Source organism: Vipera berus (assembly GCF_964194415.1).
Source record: "Vipera berus genome assembly, chromosome: 4".
Lineage (NCBI taxonomy): Eukaryota > Metazoa > Chordata > Lepidosauria > Squamata > Viperidae > Vipera > Vipera berus.
The window spans coordinates 41,597,170-41,612,169 of NC_138206.1; the positions used below are offsets into that span (position 1 = coordinate 41,597,170).

Here is a 15,000-nt window from a genome sequence, read left to right on the forward strand (position 1 = left end):
CTTCTCCATATTTAATTTAATTTAATTTAATTTATTAATATTTCTATACCGCCCTTCTCCCGGAGGACTCAGGGCGGTGTACAGGGCAAGAATAAAACACAGAAATTTACAAAAACTAAAAGATAATTAAATGCATGCCCGATTAAAATACAATTGATACATAGTAAAAACCCCAATAAAAATGATAAAAACCCCACCAATCCCCCCTCAGGCCAGGCCGGCTTGCTCAAACAAGTATGTTTTCAGATCGCGGCGAAAGGAGCGCAGATCGGGCGCCATCCGGAGCTCAACCGGTAACTGGTTCCATAGCTCCGGGGCGCCCACAGAGAAGGATCTCCCCCTGGGGGCCACCAGTCGGCATTCTCTGACCGGTGGCACCCTGAGGAGGCCCTCTCTGTGGGAACGCACAGGGCGCAGGGAGCTTGATGCCGGCAGCAGATGTTTCCTGAGGTATTCCGGCCCCATGCCATGGAGGGCTTTGAACACCATTACTAGCACCTTGAATCTCACCCGGAAGACAACTGGCAACCAATGCAGCTCACGGAGCAGAGGTGTCACATGGGAGTATCGGGAGACTCCCAACACAACCCTCGCGGCTGCATTCTGTACCAGTTGGAGCCTCCGGGTGGTCCTCAAGGGAAGCCCCATGTAGAGAGCGTTGCAGTAGTCTAGACGAGAGGTCACGAGCGCGTGAGTGACCGTGCATAAATCATCCCGGCTTAGATAGGGCCGCAACTGGCGCACCAGGTGAACCTGGGCGAAAGCCCCCCTAGTCACAGCCACCATGTGATCTTCCAAGGTAAGCCGCGAATCTAGGAGGACTCCCAAGTTGCGAGCCCTATCTACGGGGGGTAATAATTCACCCCCCATAGAAAGAGATGGAATATCCGAATAGACCCGGGATGAAGGTATGCAAAGCCACTCGGTCTTGTCGGGGTTGAGTTGAAGTCTGTTCCTCCCCATCCAGACCCGAGCCGCCTCCAGGCAACGGGACATCACGTTGAGGGCATCACTGGGGTGGTTTGGGGTAGAAAGAAAAAGCTGGGTATCATCAGCGTACTGATGATACCCAACTCCAAAGCCACGAATGATCTCACCCAGCGGTTTCATATAGATGTTGAACAGGGGAGGCGAGAGGACCGACCCCTGAGGAACTCCACAAACGAGAGACCTCGCGGTCGACCTCTGCCCTCCTGTCAACACCGACTGCGAGCGTCCCTGGAGATAGGAGGAGAACCACTGTAAAACCGTGCCTCCCACTCCCAATCCCCTGAGACGCCGCAGCAGGATACCATGGTCGATGGTATCGAAAGCCGCTGAGGGGTCTAATAGGACTAGAACAGAGGAATGACCCCTGTCCCGAGCCCTCCAGAGATCATTCACCAGCGCGACCAATGCCGTCTCCGTGCTGTGCCCGGGCCTGAAACCCGATTGGTACGGGTCTAGATAATCCGCTTCATCCAGGACCAAAGGGAGCTGATGCGCCACCACACTCTCAACAACCTTCGCAAGAAAGCGAAGGTTGGAGACCGGACGAAAGTTGTTCAATACAGCTGGGTCCAAGGCAGGCTTCTTGAGGAGGGGCCTCACCACCGCCTCTTTCAAGACGGCAGGGAAGCTGCCCTCACTCAAAGAAGCTGATATAACTGCCTGGAACCAGCTGCGTGTCCTCTCCCGGGCTGCATAAACCAGCCAGGAAGGGCACGGGTCCAATAAACATGTGGTGGAGCTCAGTCTCCCCATAATCCTGTCCACTTCCTCCGGAGTTACAGAATCAAACTCCTCCCAAGTGATATCGACAAGACCACCCGCGTCCTGATCGCCAGACTCTGCCCAGTCAGAGTCCAGACCGGTCCGAATCCGAGTGATTTTGTCCGACAGATAATTGTTAAACTCCTCGGCACGACCCTGCAAGGGTTCCTCCCTCACCTCCTGATTAAGGAGGGAGCGAGTCACCCTAAACAGAGCGGCCGGGCGATTATCTGCGGACGCGATAAGGGTAGCGAAGTGATTAGACCTCGCCACCCTTATCGCAGCGAGATAAGACCTAATATGGGTTCTTAGTCGCAATCGGTCGGATTCGGATCGGCTGGACCTCCAACCGCTCTCTAGGCCCCGTCTCCGGCGCTTCATCTCCCGGAGCTCCGCGGAAAACCATGGAGCTCGACGGGATCTGCATCGGGTCAGGGGCCGCAAGGGTACAACTCGGTCAAGAGCCTCAGTGGCTGCCCTTTCCCAAGCTTCCACTAAGGCATCTGCCGAGCTGTGAGTGGGGGAGGCAGGTGGGGACCCCAGCGCTGCCTGGAATCTCGCGGAATCCATTAAGCGTCTGGGGCGGTACCATCTAACTGGTTCCACACACCCACGGCGGGGGGTGGCAAAACGGAAGACCAGCCGCAGGAGATGATGATCGGTCCATGACAGGGGCATAATAATTGGAGAGCCCCCACCAAGGTCATCTAACCACCGACCAGATAAGAAAACTAGGTCAAGGGTGTGGCCTCCCTCATGAGTCGGTCCTGAAATTACTTGCGTCAGGTCCATGGCCGTCATGGAAGCCATGAACTCCCGAGCCAACTCAGATGATCCTCCCAGAGATGGTAGATTGAAGTCCCCCAAAACTATAAGTTTCGGGAACTCAACCACCAACCCAGAGAGGACATCGAGAAGCTCAGGCAGGGCTGCTGCTGCGTGACTAGGCGAAAGGTACACCAGCAGCAAGCCCAACTGCGCACCAGGGCCGCATCTCAAGAAGAGAGACTCACACCCGACTATCTGCGGAACGGTGGCCTCCCGCGGAGCTAAGGTCTCCCTCATAACAACAGCCACTCCCCCACCCCTACCCTGAGCCCGAGGCCGGTGTAGCACCCGGAAACCTGGTGGGCAAAGATCAGCCAGAGGAATACCGCCCTCTGGGCCCAACCAAGTCTCCGTGATGCAAGCCAGGTCCGCCTGCTCACCCTCAACCAAGTCACGGACGAGAGGAGCTTTATTAACGACAGACCTGGCATTCAGGTACACCAGCCGGAGCTCAGGCGGCTGCACATCCTCACTCCCGGGACCTCGGGGTAGAACAAGAGGGTCGGAACGCCTCACCGCTTGCAAGTAGCAGAGAGGCCTTCCCTGAGATCGATACGGCCCTCTGTTCCTGCACCTGCTGCCATTCCCTAACGTCGTGGGAATAGGCATTCCCACGACTTGCCCTGGAGCCCCGGGGGCGACCGACCCCCGCTCCTCCCCTCCGCGATCAATCCCGGCCCTGGCCTGAACAGTGGTTGCTGGACTGCCCCCCATATCCGAACAACCAAAAGAAGTTCCCACCCCCCTCCCTAACCTCCTAAAAAATTTAACCAAAAAACTAACCAGGGGCCTCCTATTTGGCTTATATCGGAGGCCCCTACCCATGCCCAGCCATCTCTCAGGGTCCCAACACTCGGGCCCTTCATCAAGAGGAGGTGTAAAAAGTAAGGCGGGTCGCTCCCAGGATGGGGGGGCCCCCCTGAGAGCGTATAAGGTCGTGCTAGAATAAGTCAGACGCATGATCTTAACAAGTCCGACAAAAAAACAGCAAGGCAGACCAGATCAACATTTATCTAGTTCTTCCAACAGTTTCGGTCCCGATTGTTGTGGATCCTCCATAATGAAGACCAAATCATCTGCGAATGCTTGAACTTTAAAAATTTCTTTTAAAATTTCTAATCCTTTTATATGCGGTTCGTTTCTAATTATCCTCGTTAGGATCTCTAGCGTCAGTATAAATAGTAATAGGGATAAAGGGCATCCTTGTCGTGTTCCTTTATGTATTTGAAATTACCTGGTTACTTCCCCATTTATTATTTTAGCTTCCTGATTAGAATATATTGCCCTAATTATGTTTATAAATTTTTCACCCATATCCATATACCTAAGTTGTTGACATATAAATGACCACTTAACTTTATCAAAAGCCTTCTGAGTGTCTAAGAATAATAACACCATTTGTTGTTCACTATTCTAGTGTATCCAATATTATCCTAATGTTGTGTTTAGTTTGTCTTTTGGCTAGAAATCCGTTCAGATCCACGTGTATAAAATCATTTAAAAACCTTTTTAATCGCTCAGCTATAATTATTATAAATATCTTATAATCAGAGTTGAGTAAAGATATTGGTCTATAGTTTTGGATTGATGTATGATCTGTATTGTCTTTTGGGATCAGAACAATATTCACCTCTGACCATGACTAGGATTTTTGCTTCATCCAGGACCGTGTTAAACACATCCAATAAAGGTTGTCCTAAAATGTTTTGTTGTTCCTTATAGATTTCTATCGGAAGGCCATCAGGACCCGATGTTTTATTATTTTTTTGTTTATTAATGGCCATAATCACCTCTGTCATCCTAATTTCTTCATTCAACATATTTTTAATTTCATCCGTAACTTTTGGTAGTGTTGCTTTTTTGAAACATTCTTCCACTTTCTCCTCAATTTCCTGGTTATCTTCCTTGTATAATTTCTCATAGAATTCCTGGGCTATAATTTTTTTCTCTTCTTGATAATGTATTCTCCCTTTGTCATCTCATAATTTACTAATCCAACTTTTCTCCTTTTGTTTTTCCAATTTATGTGCAAGCCATCGACCAGGTTTATTTGCATATATGCTATAGCTACTCCTCTCATAATTGCCTTAGCTGTGTCCCAAAGATTTTGGACAGAGGTGTCTTCATTTTTATTTTCTTTGAAGAAGAAGTCCAGTTCCTTTTCCATCTTTAGTCTGAAGTCATCTTCTTTTAATATTGACCTTTGTATAGTCCATCTAGATGTTTTTTTGGGCCCTTTTCAGCTAAATTTCACAGGATTGTGGTCTGCCCAGGTGCTTATCTCTATACACACATCTTCAACTTCAGAGTTAATTTCCTTTGACATCCACACTGTGTCGATCCTAGACCATGAGCTGTGTCGATTTGAGTAATATGTGTACTGTCTTACCTCATGATTCCTTTCTCTCCATATATCCTGAATGTTTAGGTCTTTGGCCAATTTAAAGAAGGATCTTGGTAGTGTTCTTCTTTTCCTTTTCCTGGTCTTGTTACCTTTGTAATCCAAGTTATTATCGATAATAGCATTGAAGTCTCCTAACACAGAGATCTTGTCGTAATCTATATCTTGTTATGTAACGTTTTAAAAAACTGTTCTTGGTTTCCATTTGGGGCATATATTTCTACTATCACTATTTTCCTATGGTTTATTTCTACCTCTACTATCAATATTCTACCTTCTCTATCTTTATAAATTTGTTTAGCTACCAGTTTCACATATAATACCACCACCCCTCTTTTTTTGTTGATCTAATGATACAAATATATTTCCTAATTTTGGCTGGTCTAACAGGTGTTTTTGTTCTTTTGTATAAACTTCCTGAATTGCTATTATATCTAATTTTTGACGAATAAGTTTATTGAAGACTTTCTGTCTTTTCATTGGCGAATTTAATCCATTAATATTCAATGACAAAATCCTACATACTTCCTTTATTTTACTTATATCTGGGTCTTGTGCTTCTTGTTGTGCGGATCTCTTTTGTTTCTTTATCTCTGCCTTCATATTTCTCTGTAGTCTCTCCAGATTTATTTCCTCTATCCACTGTTCCTAGTACCTTCCCTTCTATAGCCATCTGTCTTGCATCCTTTTCTCTTATGTCCCCTCCTTCTACTTCATCTTCATTGTTAAAATGGAGCTTATAAAAATCTTCTGCTTTGTCTATCGAGTCTAATCTATACCTTCTATCTTGCCACGTGACTAGGATGCCTTCTGGAGTCAGCCATCTAATGTTCACATTGTATCTAATCAGTTTCGATGTCAAAAATTGGTAGCCTCGTCTCAAGTCTCTCATTCTTTTAGGTATTTGTTTGAGAATTGTTATTTGTTGTCCTCCATAATCTAGCGGCTCCTCTCTTGATCTATGTAGTAATTCATCCCGGGTCGATTTTTTAACCAATCTCACATGGACTTCTTTCGCAAGGTTATGCCTCCTCGCATAATTAGTTTGGACCCTATATGTCTCATCTATTTCCGCCAACATTTCATCTTTTCCTATGCCTAGTGCTTTCGCCATTAAGTCCACCATCATATCTGGCAAATCCTCACCTTTTTTTCCTTAACATTTTGAAAGTGCAGATAGTGGGCGGCTTTCTCCGCTTCTAGGAAAATCACTGTTGTTTCGAGCTCTCTGTTCGCCCGGATTAGTGTTTCACTTAAGTCCTCTACTTTCTTGTCCTCCTTCTCCATTCTTACTTCCATTTCCTGTAGTCTTTGCTCATTTTTTTATTAATTGTTGTTGAATCACCTCAAATTTACCATCAATCACTTGTATTTTTTCCTTGAGCTCACTGGTATCATTTCTCACTTGGCCTATCTCTTTCTTCATCTCTTTTTTCATCTCTTCATAGTTCTTAGTCATTGCTTCTTGCATATTTTGCAGAAGGGCTTGTAGATCTTTAAAGGAATTTGACTTTTCCCTTTGTAGCATGTCATCAATGGACCTCTGACTAGAAGGGCTTGAAGACATCCCTAACCCCTGTGGTGCTGCCCTCTTTCCTGCACTGATCTTTGTTAAGTTCAATATGCTTGTCATATTTAACCAGATTTTTGTAAAAAATACTCTTTATGGGGTATTTCCACCTTCTTCCCCCCCATCTCCCTCTACCACTACCTCCTTTTTTGTGCGCCTCGCCCCAAAACTAGGACTTATTTTGGGGGTAGGGCTTATATTAGGCCCACCCCCCAAAAATCAAGCTAGGGCTTATTTTCAGGGTAGGTCTTATTTTTGGGAAACACGGTAAGTCTACCAACAGTTTACTATAGTCTACATTTTACTGTGGTCTAAGTCTACTGTAGGTGAAAAGGCATAAGGAGGTGATAATGAACCCATAATCAGCTAGTTTCATTTCATTACATTCTTTCACCTTTGGTCTTACTTCTGCTGATCTTGGGGCCATCCTTAGTCATTCCTGTAATAACATGAGAATGTTTTTGAATTTCTCCACAAATAGTCAGGAAAGAGGCTACATCATCATCACCATCATCATCAAAAAGTATAGTTGTGAATTATTTAATGCCTTCTCATTTTATAAGCATCTCATTTTAGAACTTAGCTACATATCAAGAAAAATAAGGCTGTAGTACCAGTTTTCTGCAAATTAGACTTACTTAATATGAGGCATTACAGGTAGTTCATGTTTACTGGCTGCCTCTTTAGTGATTATTTGAAGTTATGACCTCAGTAAATAAATAAAGATTTGCAACCTCATCCTTCTGTTTACAGCTGTTGCAGAATCCTATGGTCACATGACCACATTTGCCCTCTTCACAAACTATGACAACAGGGTTGACATGGCAGAAGTAAAATTGTAATTTGCAGTCATGTGATGTTTCGTTTAGTTGATTGCAGTGCTTCACTTAATGACTAAAGGGGGAGTAAGATGGCAAACCTTGATTTTCCACTTAGCATCTCCACTGCTCGTCCCAATTCTAGGAGTTCAGCGAGGACTGTCTCCAATAGACTGTTATCTTATGGTGAAGTGGAATTTGGAATTGTGCCACTTTATACTAAAGATGTAGGTAAGTTGCATTTGCAAATGCTCTTCTGTGTGAAAAGCTTCCTGACTAATTTACTTACTAGGATTTCTAATGGGAAATAGCAGTGTACCTCCCAGCTTGATGTTCTGGAAATTTTATATGGGCTCATTAAAAACCAATGAGCTTTCTTGAAATATATCTGCAGTTTCAAAAGATACAATCCTCATTTTGGTGTAAAAATGTTACATTTTGAAAGATTTTTCATTTGTTTTCTGTAAAGATGCATATTACAACTTCTTTGTTATGAAATAGCTATTGCAAAATTGAGTGCGTGGCTGATACAGACTTCACACTGTTATGAATTTTTGGGGATTAACCAGCTGTGATAATATTTGTTCTGACTTTCACTTTATCATTTATTCTGATCAGCTTTTAGTCTTTTGCTTTTTTGGTTATTCAGATTTTTCCATGATATAATAGTAGTTGCTTACTACATTGTGGTCTTTGTAATTACTGCAGGAAGGAAACCATAGGAAATCAATTGATCAAACATGCATCAATTGATTCCATGTTGGTTTCAGTAATGATTATGATGTCAGAACTTGCTTCCATGTGAGGCATTTATTGCATGTTCATCTATGGCTCATTTACTCATGTTTATAGGGGATAGGGGATTGTAACCAAAAAACACACACCATATATTTGTAATCATCTTGCTAATGTTAGAAAAACTGTCTAGAAATTTCTCTTTATCTATAGTCACTACTAGCAGTTTGATGAAGCAATACAACCCTGCTGCAGCCCTCAGAATATTTTTAACCATTTGCAGAATATTTTAGAATAAGGCTCACTCCTTAAACTTTCCTGTTCTTTTCATCTTTACTTACTTTTGGGCAGGTTTTTAATGCCTGAATTTGTAGGGTTTGGACAGAAAACAACATATAAGGCTATGAATCAATAGATCGATCAATATATATTTATTATTTCCTTGTTCCTCATTTAAGGCCGATAGAAAAGAATACTACTACTATTGCTGCTGCTGTTGCTACTACTACTACCACCACCACCATCACCACCACCACCACATAGCTAACTCCAAATTGCTAAGCACTAAGCTGACTGGAAATTGTGCAGAACCAGAGTTTGATTAGAAAGGCTAATTCGATCTAAACTCCTTCAAGTCAAATCTGTCTTTTAAAGCTTTATGTTTATGTATCAAATCTGTCATACAGTCTGATTATTGAAAATAACAGTGATTTGGAGCGTGCATGGATATGCATGCCACATTTATTTAAAATTCTTTAAGGTAGTTGCATATTCTTCTGAACTACTTTTATGATGCCATGCACTGAGAAAAAGACGCATTTGATTTAAGGAGGTGCCAGTAGGTGCAATACATGTCCACGTGAGTGGTTCAAATCATCAGTCTCCTTTGAGTTATTATTGTTCAAGACTAGTGTACATACATGGGTGTGATGAAAAACTAGGAAAAATGCTACATGAATTGCTTAAAAAATTAAGATTTATTTTGGGGGAAAAAATTGAAGTGGCCTTTAAAAATTATCCCATTTTCCTATTAAATATCAGACTATTTCCCAATAAAATAAGAAAAGTACATTCAGCAAAAAGCAGAAAGTTTTTTTGGTCACAGACAAGAATCAGGAATATTGTTGATAATCTGGAGTAAATATTTAAGTATAACATTCTAGCTTCCGTGATAGTTTCGTTCAGCCAAGCACTTATTTGAAGACAGCTGAAATAAGTTCATTTTGGGAGGCTGTTTTGTGGCACAGTATGGATTCAATAATGTCAGTGATGAGGGGCTATAAATGAAAATGGATAGGGTGGGAGACGGTAACTTGGCTTTCCAGCTCAGTGACTCTGAGATGAGCAAAACAGTTTATATTTTAGGATCTTAGAGGCTGATTTTCTTTGAGATCGGTTACTCCTGAATAATTTCAACCAAATGTGGAAACAACTAGGAAGTGTACTGTTGCATGATATTTAATCCTGTTCTAGCTCTTCCCACTCTGCAATATATTACCATTTTTAGTTTTTCTAAAATGAAGTTAACTCTTGCCTTGAGTTCAGTTCTGCTTGGTTTCTATTTGTATTTAGGTTTCAATCCTAAATTTGAGTTTTCATTTTTGCTGCAGATTCTTCAACCGAGGGAGTGTCGAGGGAGACTTCTATAAACACAATGCAAATAGTCCTTGACTTACAACAGTAACAGAGCCCAGAATTACGGTAATAAGTTGTTGCAGTTGTTAAGGGGGTTACCATGTGACCAGACCCAATTTTATGACATTATTTGTGACTGACATTAAGTGAATCCATTATACCCAATGGGAATTTTTTTTTAGAAACCAGAAATAAATAATGTAAACTGGCAACAGAAGTAAAAAAAAAATGTGGCCATGTGATCACAGAATGGTGAAAATGTCTATAAAAGGAGTTGGTTGCCAAGTGTCCAAAATGTAGTCATGTGACCTTGGGGCAATAATAACTTTGAAATAGGATTGTAAGTAGCTTTTGGGTGTCCATTGTAACTTTGAATGGTCACTAAATGACTAGTCATAAATCGAGAACTATCTGTCTTTTTAAAAAAAACGTTGAGAAATTTATATGTTTTGGTAAATAATTTCTTTTGCCTTTGCTTTCAAAACAAAAAATATAACGGTCTACTTCAAGAGGCCATTGTCCAAGATTTCATTGGCCTTAGGCAACATATATTTTTATGTGGGGAGAAAAATCTGTGTATGTAATTCTCAAATACTATATTTGAATATTGTGGGTGGTCCATGCACCTTGCACTTGGATCTGTTTTTGGTAACATGGTTATGCTTCAACCTGGATAAAAACTGATCCACTGTCATCTGGAGGTGATCCTGAAATTTATTACATTGTTAATTAGTATATTATGTTGAATAATGCAATTACATTTTAGTATAATTTAATTGTGAATTGTCACAGAATGCATGTGTTTATTACACTGCCATTCAGCTATATTTATCTCTCTGTGTGTATATATACGTTTATGTGATAATTAAGGATAATATACTTTATTCATCTAAGGAAATGAATGGTGATGGAAGAGTATAGCATAATAAAATTAGTATTTAAAGTACTGAAAGATTCTTTTTTGCACTTAGTGCAGTCAATTAACATAGATGTTTCATAGAATGGGTATTTCTCTATATTGATCCTACCTTTATTATTATTTTTTATAAATTCAAGGTGGCCCTGGACAGCTACTAATGTATAATGTGGCCCCACTAAGTCGTAAATATTATTATGTGATTTATATACATTAGGTATATTATATATTTTGTATGAAGTCTAAGACAGTACTTCTTCACTCAATATGGCTGAGGCCAAAAGGTTGGACATCCATCCACTAGAACAAACTGGCTGCCATAGACTCTCTGTGTAAGATATACTGCATACTGTTTCCCCGATTAAACTGTACAAACACTTCAGTTGAATGATCTATGATTTTAGTACAATATCTATGCCACAAATAATATAATGTTTTGATTTTTTACATTGTTCTAGATTAGAATGAGTGTTTCAACAACAAATTTTTTCAAAACAGTTTTGGATGGAACACATTTGTATGCTACGACCTAGGTGAGAAAACCAAATAACATTTGGAAGAGAAAGCAAAACTGTGTTATCGGCTGGAAGGAAAAAGTTACATCCACCTTGATTTTTAGGGACTTAGCCTTCTGAGTGCCTTGTATTTTTTTTTCTATTGTAATATTTTATTTTTTATTATTTATTTATTAGCTCAGTAATTGTAATGTTTTAAGCTGCAAGAGTATAAACTAACCCAGACATGTCAAACACAAGGCCCGGGGGCCGGATATGGCCCGTGAAGTGGTTTCATGTGGCCCGCGAAGCCATCCTGGAAACAGTGAGGGAGCGGCCCCCACTGCCTTGGCCCTGGCCCAGAGACCCTCCTCCTGCCAGAGACCCCCAGATCTGTCCCACTCCTGCCCGGGCCCCCATAGGCACCCTTGATGCAAACGATGTAGAGCTGGCCACGCCCACCCAGTAGGCCATATGCACCCTAGCCACGCCCACCCAGTAGGCCACACCCACCCAGGCCACACCCACCCAGCCCCCTGAGGGCAACCGCAATGCTGATGCGGCCCTCAATGAAATTGAGTTTGACACCCCTGAACTAACCTATTCTTGCTTCAAGGATAAGAAATATTGTTTTTCTCATACAAGTAGTCCTTGACTTATGATCACAACTGAGCCCACAATTTATGTTGCTAAGTGAAACATTTGTTAAGTGAGTTTTGCCCCATTTTATTATCTTTCTTGCCATAAGTGAATCATTGCAGTTTTTATGTTTGTAGCACAGTTGTTAAATGAATCTGGCTTCTCCATTGACTTTGCCTGTCAGAATGTCACAAAAGCTGATTCCCTTGGACACTGCAACTGTCATAAATATGAACCAGTTGCCAAGCCCTGAATTTTGATTACGTGACTGTGGGGCTGCTATGGTTGTAAGCATGAAAAATGGTCATAAATCACATTTTTTGTGCTGTTGTAACTTTGTAACAATCACTAAATGAACTATTGTAACTCGAGGATTAGCTGTATTCTGGATCTTAAGGATATATAAAACACAAATGTGGTTCATAGAAAGCATGAATATAGCTGCAATGCTCTATCTTCAGGGCTCAGAATAATATGCAAATTGACCTGAAGCTATTATGCGGCAAGCTTTATTTCTCAGAGTGAAAACTTCACAGGAATTAAATGGCAAAATGGAGAACATATTTAATAATATAGTAAGCATCTTAGTAGACAACCATGTTGTTCCTGAACTATGTACCTGTCAGCTCCGTAATAACTTCAGAGTTAGTAGCTGTAGTTTGTTTCTTGTTCTATTAAAGTTTCACCTGCTTCTTTCCACTCACTCCATTGCTTTTTGATTTATCTTCTTTATTTCTTTGTTTATCTGCAGTTTATTTAATTAACAAAGAAAAAAAATCAAGATAATGAGTGGGTTTTTTCCCCCCATCCGTCCAATCTTACAAATGCTTGGGAAGGATAGCAGAACTCAATGTACCAATAAGGAGCAGCAAGAACAAAAGCCTTTAGGGGAATATAGATAGGCTTTTTGTTCCCAGCCTGGTCAAATGGGATATAACGCTGGCTTCTGCTTATAGTTCTGTATCTGTTAATTGTGAGGTCTTGATGCAAATTGACGCAAACTTATTGAGAAGTAAATACATTAGGATGGAATTTATTTCATAGCATACAGATTCAGGAATACAGTTTATATTAATTAATCCATTATTTAAACTTGCGTAAATCTATGTATGATCACAATCAGGGCTTTTTTCTCATAGAAGGCTCAGAACGGCGTTCCGGCACCTTTTTTTTGGAAAAAAAAAAGCTCCCTCTATTGGCATTAGAAGTAGGCAATCTTGGCTCTTTTTTATGACTCGTGGACTTCAACTCCCAGAAATCCTGAGCTAGCCACGCTGAGGGGAAAGAGAGAGAGGTTTCCAAGCTGAGCCATGCTGGCTCAGGAATTCTGGGAGTTGAAGTCCTTGAGTCATAAAAGAGCCAACGTTGCCTACCCTGAACTACAGGAGGACATTAAAATTATTTACAAGGTTACTTCTTTAGGAACTAAACTTTTAGAATCTAAAACAGCTAATTCAAAAAAGCCAACAGGAAACAACCTCACATTTTTCATCAGCTTCTTTCTTTTGGAAGGTAAAATTAGATAACAAAATAATCTATTTCCTATGTTAACATCTCTGCAATGAAATCAATAAAGGTAACAGGAAAGAAATGAGAAACATTTTTCTCAATGTAATATGTCTAATTTAGCTGATGCTAGAAAAAAATAGTATCTTTTGTACATACTCTTGAAAACTATTTTGAATCTATAACCATCTATTACAACTAAACCACTTTAAATTAAAAAATTCTTAAGAATGAAATATTCTTAATTTGGACGTTACTTTTACTGTTTGGACTGTTGTGTGTTTTGAAAAATAGATTATTTAGAATCTAGTTATGTTGCACTTCAGTCTTTAAATAATTAACCTAGTATATACATAACAATATATGATGTTTTCCATGGTGAGCTTAACATCAATAACAACATTTATTAAAAAGGCTAAAATAATTTCTGGTGGTATTATCTGTACATTAAGATTTGTTTAGTCACAATCTTTCACTTTTCACATTCTGGACAAGCAGTGGTCATGTATCCTAGCAAAAGATGTTTGTTGTTGTTGTTGTTAGCTGCAAAGTTGTGTCTGACCCATCGCAACCCCATGGACAATGTTCCTCCAGGCTTTCCTGTCCTCTACCATCTTCTGGACTCCATTTAAGCTCACGCCTACAGCTTCAGTGACTCCATCCAGCCACCTCATTCTCTGTCATTCCTTTCTTCTATTGCCCTCAATCTTTCCCAGGCTCTTCTCCAGTGAGTCCTTCCTTCTCAATAGGTGGCCAAAGTATTTGAGTTTCAACTTCAGGATCTGGCCTTCTAAAGAACAGTCGGGGTTGATCTCCTCTAGGACTGACCAGTTTAATTGCCTTGCAGTCCAAGGGACTCGCAGGAGTCTTCTCCAGCACCATAGTTCAAAGGCCTCAATTCTTTGGCGCTCAGCCTTTCTTATGGTCCAACTTTCACTGCCATACATTGCAACTGGGAAGACCATAGCCTTGACTATATGCACTTTTGTTGACAGGGTGATGTCTCTGCTTTTTAGTGTGCTGTTTAGATTTGCCATTGCTTTTCTCCCTAGGAGCAAGGATCTTTTAATTTCTTGGCAACAGTCCCCGTCTGCAGTGATCTTTGAGCCCAGGAAAATAAAATCTGTCACTACCTCCATTTCTTCCCCATCTATTTGCCAGGAATTAAGAGGGCTGGATGCCATGATCTTGGTTTTCTTAATGTTAAGTTTCAGCTCAACTTTTGCACTCTCCTTCTTCACCTGCAACAAGAGGCTCTTTAGTTCTTCACTTTCTGCCATTAGAGTGGTATCATCTACATATCTTAGGTTGTTAATATTTCTCCCAGAAATCTTAATTCCAACTTTTGATTCATCTAGCCCTGCCTTTCTCATGATGTGCTCTGCATATAAGTTAAGTAGGCAGGGCGACAGTATACAGCCTTGCCGGACTCCTTCCCAATTTTGAACCAATCAGTGGTTCCGTGTCCAGTTCTCACTGTTGCTTCTTAACCTGCATATAGGTTTCTCAAGAGACAAATAAGATGGTCTGGTACTCGCATCTCTTTAAGAACTTGCCATAGTTTGTTGTGATCCACACAATCAAAGGCTTTAGCACAGTCAATGAAGCAGAAGTAGATGTTTTTCTGGAACTCCCTACCTTTCTCCATGATCCAGCGTATGTTGGCAATTTGATCTCTAGTTCCTCTGCCTCTTCGAAATCCTGCC

General features: G+C 41.2%; 1 protein-coding gene across 1 annotated transcript in view; it reads left to right on the top strand.

Annotated features, from left to right (window-relative positions):
- Positions 1-15,000, top strand: part of BCL9 (BCL9 transcription coactivator) — a 129,179-nt gene that overhangs the window by 26,640 nt on the left and 87,539 nt on the right. Inside the window, exon 2 of the mRNA XM_081327191.1 lies at positions 9,715-9,805. The gene's annotated coding sequence lies outside the window, so the exon portion shown is untranslated. The remainder of the gene's footprint in view (positions 1-9,714; positions 9,806-15,000) is intronic.